The sequence below is a fragment of the Myotis daubentonii genome, chromosome 13 (genome assembly GCF_963259705.1).
Source record: "Myotis daubentonii chromosome 13, mMyoDau2.1, whole genome shotgun sequence".
NCBI lineage: Eukaryota > Metazoa > Chordata > Mammalia > Chiroptera > Vespertilionidae > Myotis > Myotis daubentonii.
The window spans coordinates 56,840,120-56,846,166 of NC_081852.1; the positions used below are offsets into that span (position 1 = coordinate 56,840,120).

At 44.5% G+C, this 6,047-nt stretch overlaps 1 protein-coding gene across 4 annotated transcripts in view; it reads right to left on the bottom strand.

Moving 5' to 3' along the window:
- Positions 1 to 6,047, bottom strand: part of HSPA12A (heat shock protein family A (Hsp70) member 12A) — a 110,774-nt gene that overhangs the window by 104,548 nt on the left and 179 nt on the right. Inside the window, exon 1 of one of the 4 annotated variants that reach the window (XM_059661532.1) lies at positions 5,845 to 5,942. The exons of the other annotated variants lie outside the window; for them this stretch is intronic. The gene's annotated coding sequence lies outside the window, so the exon portion shown is untranslated. Of the gene's footprint in view, positions 1 to 5,844; positions 5,943 to 6,047 lie in introns of those variants that run through there. 4 annotated transcript variants of the gene reach the window in all.

The window sequence follows — 6,047 nt, forward strand, 5'->3', positions numbered from 1 at the left end:
ACTAAGGCTCCAGCTTACTGCTTTACTTGGGAAGCAAGAGAGAAATAACCATCCACTTTATAATTTGCACAAATGGTAAAGGTTAAAATAAAAGTGAAAGATTACTAGGTCACTAATATTGTTTTGAAGGGAGGGGGAAGTTCCTCTTATCATTTCATTCAATTCCATCCAAATTTCTGTACAAAGCTAAATAAAAGATTTCAAATATTGCAAAACTGCTAAAAATGCTACATTTTCCTTTTCCTCAATTTCTGTGGTAATAATGATACCATGTACTATATGCTGGGCACAGTGGGGAAAAGTTCACATGGATTTTTAAATTTAATCTCATAGGAATCCTATGAAATTGAAAATATTAGCAATGGGGAAATGGGCTCAGAGAGTTTTAGAAACTTGCACAAGGTCACACAGCAGGGAGCTGAAAGAATTCGAACTTGGACCCATGGGGTCTGATTTCAAGACCCTATGCTTCTGGGCCATCTTGGCTGCTTCTGTTATCAAACCACTCCTGGGTGAAGCATTAGCTATTCTCTTTTTGACAGGATCCACGAAGAAAGCTTGTAGAGCAGTGGTTTCAACCTTGGCTGCCCATTGATATCACATATAAAAAAATACTTGCCCTAACCGGTTTGGCTCAGTGGATAGAGTGTCGGCCTGCGGACTCAAGGGTCCCAGGTTTGATTCCGGTCAAGGGCATGTACCTTGGTTGCAGGCACATCCCCAGTAGGGAGTGTGCAGGAGGCAGCTGATTGATGCTTCTCTCTCATCGATGTTTCTAACTCTCTATCCCTCTCCCTTCATCTCTGTAAAATAATCAATAAAACATATTATAAAAAAAAGCTTAAAAAATAAAATAAAATAAAAAATACTTATGCTTGGGCCCCACCCCTAGAGATTCTGACTTAATAGGTCTGGGGTAGGGCCCAGGCATCAGTAATCTTCAGTACTCACCCTACCAGTGAATAAAATAGAGAATCCTTCTCTTTGCGATGCTTACATTCAAATGGTGCTTAGATTCTAGAAGAATCTAGTAGATTCCCCAGATGATTCTAATGTGCAGCCCAGAGTGAGAACCAGTGATCACATTAATATTACCACTTATCCAGGCTCCTTGCTCCAAGCCCTCAATGGAAGCAACTCAACTGGCAGAGAATGGGAGCGAGTCCAGCAATAGCTGACACAAGACGGTAGACTTTTACTTAGAGTTCCAGATCTGAGAAGCAGTGGAGCAGCACGGAAAATGCATGGACACTGGAGTGGTCAGACCTGAGTTCAAATTCCAACTCTACTCTTTATTAACTGTGTAACCTTGGGCCGGCCACTTGCCTTTTGTGGTTGTTCTACAGATGCGATGGGATGATATGAGAAAAGCCCCAGGCATGTAACATTGCTCTATATCAATGGTAGTTGCTTCTGTGGTTGTTGTTGTTATTATTACTATAATGGTAATGTCTACTGCCAGGAGGCATTAGGAGTGAAAAAATCAAATTACAGAAAAACATTTTTTATTAGTCAAATAATTCCTGCTTTTATTACTTAGCATTTAATTTGCAGCTATTTATATTGCAAATTAGCTTGGCAATCATATTTCTCATTCATGACAACTGGGTAAGGGCAACATTATTACTCCCGTTCGCCACAAGAGGAAAAGACAACATATCCATCTATTCTGTCTCTAGTTTCTATGATTTTGTGATTAGACACCTGCAATCATGTTCATTAGTTCCCTATGAAAAATGATACTCAACGCAGATGGCAAATGCAGGAAAGAAGAATTAACAAGCACTTGATAGCAACCCCAAAATAACATCTAAATAATCACTTCTGAACATTAAAGTCATGGCAAACAAGTTCCAATTTATATAAAGATGTCAGAAAGGATTAAGGAAAAATGAACAAATACATTTTTCTTTATCCTCATTCATTTAGGAAATGTCTGACATAGCTCAGAAATCCTATTTGAAATGCAGAAAGAGAATGGTTAATTTCCTCTAAGAAGGGTCTTCCATTAGCAGATAGGAAGACCCTAATATGTCCTGATATTTTATCTTAAACCAGAGCCACAAAGTAGAAGAGATCTAAGATGGAGAGACCCAATTCAGTAGTTCTCAATCAAGATCCCCAAGAAGTCCGTGGGCTGTGGGCAAGGGCCCCACAACCTCCAAAGTACACCAGACACATTCCCAACACTGGAGAATGGCTTGCTCACAAATACCATCTCTTTGTCAGATGCACGTTTCCATGAATGAGATACAAATGCCTCTAGACATACTACTGAATTCATAATCACTATACACAACCACTATTACATGGGGAGGAGAGTCCTCAATTTTCTGTTGTTCAAAAGGAGTCTTCATCCAAAAGGTTAGGAAACACTGATCTAATACAGTCCCCTAATTTCACTGAATAGGTCTTAGAAGATATTGGGACAACTGGGATTCCTATAATCTAGGTTTTCTAATTCCCAAATGGTCTTTGTCCCACACCATACATCCCTTCCAATGGGAAGTTAACAGCCATGGTCATGTCCTCTTCCTAATATCTCTTCTCTTTCTAAAAGAGGAGAGTATAGTCCTACCCACTGTCACTGGATATGTGCCAGAATTTTCTATATATCCTGAATCTGTCCTTTCTCTTCCTTTCCTTCCCCTGCTCAACTCTCCAGTTCATGCCTTTAGGGTTGGCAGCACTCCACCCCCTTTCAAGCTCCGATGCTCTGTAAGTGCCCTTGGACATTTAGTCTCAATATGAAGGTACTGAATAAGGAATGTGTTAAGTCTGTATAAAATATGCATATGTATGAATGTATTTTATAGTTAAAACCCCAGAACTTCTATATCTATGGAAAATAAGAAAATTGGTATATTCGTGAATAATCATTTTGTTTTCTCTGAACCTGTCAATACTAACAGGCACTTAAACCCCTAGCCTACCAACTTTTCAAAATGCTTTCACGTCTCTTATTTCAGTTTATTGTCCCAATTGGTCACTAAAATGTGTTACTGGAGCACAATTAGAACTTAAGTGCCATGACAAGTAGAAATGCTATCTATTTTATTCATAGTCCCCCCGCCCTCCACCTGCCCAATAGCTAAAACAGTGCCTGGCACATGGTAGGCATTCATTCAATTAATGTTTGTTGATTGACTGAATCAACCGTAAATAGGAATGACAGGTTTATTTATTCATCATTTAGCCTACAAGTAGTTTTATTTTTATTTGAGGGGATAGAATGATCTACAAGGAAAGAACTGAAGTCCCTAATAATCTTTTCTGTCTTCAATTCGCCTCGTAATATTTGACTTAGCATCCTTTCCTCAAATAGTTTTAATGTAATTCTTCAAAATTATACAAGTAATACATTCATTTTAGGAAAATCAGAAACTACCAATAGATAAAAAGAAATAAAAGTTCCCTATATTCCCATAACCCAAGGAAGACACAATTAACGTGCTCATGATATCCTTTCAGACTTTATCCTGTGTGCTCAGTACACACATAGACACACACACACACACACACACACACACACACACAGCTGACATAGTTCCACAACTCTCTGTCCTAGATTCTATGATTTGGAGGTGTGTGTTTTTTCTTCCATAAGTCCTTTTTTTGGGTCTCCTACAATAGCTCCTTATCCTCTTCCTATATCCTAAATATATTCCTTCCCCAACATTTAGATCCTGAGTTCAAGAGGATGTTTTCCCCTTTTCCTTCCAGAAGATTCATCTGTTCTTATTCAACTTTAAATTTGTTGTGGGTATCTTGTGTCTTCAGTTTTCCCTTTCCTCTGGGATACCAGAGTCCTACATGTCTAAAACCAAATGAATCCTGTTCCAACAAAACCAGATCACTCTTTCCCCCCATTTCTGTCAACTGTCACACAATTCTACAGGCTATCCTCAACAGTCACCTTTGGTCCCCCAACCTCAAAGGGATTTTCAGCCTTGCTTCGGATCATCTCTCTCACCCTTCTCTTCTCATTGCTACTATTATTGTTTAGGGCCTTACATCTATATCATTTTTCTGCCTGGGTCTCCTGCTTGTTGTATAACAAAACACCTATCAAAGTTACCCACTGCTGCCGGGTAACTTCCTAAAACACCACTTCCATCTTGCTATCCTACAGTCAGAAATGTGGGATGGCTGCCCACTCTTACAGAATGGTACTGCAGCTTCTTCACAGTCTCACCTCAGACTACTCTTCCATCCTTATTTCTCATTATTCTTAAAAATAAACCTCTTGCTCCGGCCAGCCTGGTATCCTCAGTACTCACCCAACCCCAAAACATCTGATTGTGAGTTAGGTATTTATGAAGTACTTATTATGTGTAAAACCCCTCCATTCACTCGGCAGATATTTACTGAGTGTCTATTCTATAAGGTAATGTGCTGTTGCTGGGGATGCAAAGGTGAACAAGACACCAGGTGCCTGTCCTCATGGACCTTAGAGGCAAATGTGTTACAGAGAGGAGACTCTGAGACATGGTGGTCCCAGCTCAGGGTACTTCCAGATGCTCCATTAAAATGTCAAATGAGTCGAGAAATCCCTGAGGGCTGAACGTTGTGGCCCAGGGGAAGGATTCAGAAGAAAGGAAGGGCAGAGTGAGGAGAGCTCGAGTGTGAGAAAAGGCTTCTCTGAAGTGGGACTCAACTTGGGCCTTAAAGGATGGGCTACTAGAAAAGGGGGTGCCCTCCATCCAGGGGGATGTGAGGAAAGGCACAAAGGCGGACCGGAAACAGCAGCAGCAATGGCAGGGGCTTATTCTGTACAAAGGTTCCCTCAACACCATTCAGCAGAGCCCATGCTCCCTCCCTGCGGGGCCCCGGGCTCCTGGGTGGATGTGAGTATGACTCAGGCTCGGCTCCTACATGCAGGGATGGCCATCCAGCCAGGAGGAGGAGGTAGGTCTGTGATGACTTACAGCACCCTGGAAAGGGAGACATTCATCCCATTAGAGATTCGGGGAAAACGGGGAGAAAAGTTCAGGAGGAGGTAGCTGCCTGGGCCCCTAGTGTAGTATTTATAGAATCAAATGTCTTTACAGATGTACGTGCACCTACTGGAAATAACTATGTGGTTTCATATGTTTTCTCACTCGTGTTCTCCTGAGTGACCAGCGAACCGGGCAGAGTAGGTGAGTAGGATGTGTTTTCCAGACGATCCAAGGGCGGCACAGACCGTGTAAGTGACCTGCTTAGGTCAGACACACACACAGGCTAGAGTAGCACCCGAACGCCCCGTGCACCTCGGCGGGTTCCTGCAGCAGAAGCTCGGAGCGGGGCCGCGCACTGCAAGGCCTAGGACCCTGCAGGACGCCCGGGCCGGGGCACTGAAGCCGCTGAAGCCGCGCAGGCAGCCTGGATGTAAATGGGCAGGATGCGGGCAGCCTGCGAGGGTTTTGGAGAGGGAACGCGACCCAGAAAGCCTTCTATACCCTCCCCGCAGCCTTCTAAACTATAAACATCCTTAAGTTTCACCCCAAATCTCTTTTCCATCCACTGATTTAACCCAACTAACCTCCCCGGGAGTCCGCGACAGGATGCCCCGCCAGAACACGGCTCGGCTCAGGGCAGCGAGTGAATGAATGAATGAATGAATGAAGTTATTAACTCCGGGGACCTGCACCGCTTAGGGAGCAAACCCTGAGTCCTCACCTCCCTCCCCAGGAGGGTAGGATGCACGGGCCGCCCTCGCCACCCGTCCCCGGAGGAACGAAGGGGTGGGTGGCGAAGGCCGAGGGCCCGAGTTCCAGGGCCACGGGACCCCGCGCCGCCCCAGGCTCGAGCCCCCCACTGGAAGCTGGGGCTCGCCTCCCACACTCCCACCAAAGGCGCTACCTGAGATCGCTAACTATTTCCCCATCTGGAAAACGTCGGGGGAAGTGGCGACCAGCAATGCCAACGCCGGGGGAACGCTGGTCGGGAAGCGTGAGGGAGGAGGGCCGAGGGGTCTTTTCCAGCTCCCGCCAGGGGGCTGGAAGCCTCGCGAGATTTGGGGTCGCGCTCGGCGTGGCGTTGCTTAGCGACGCGGAAGACGCTCG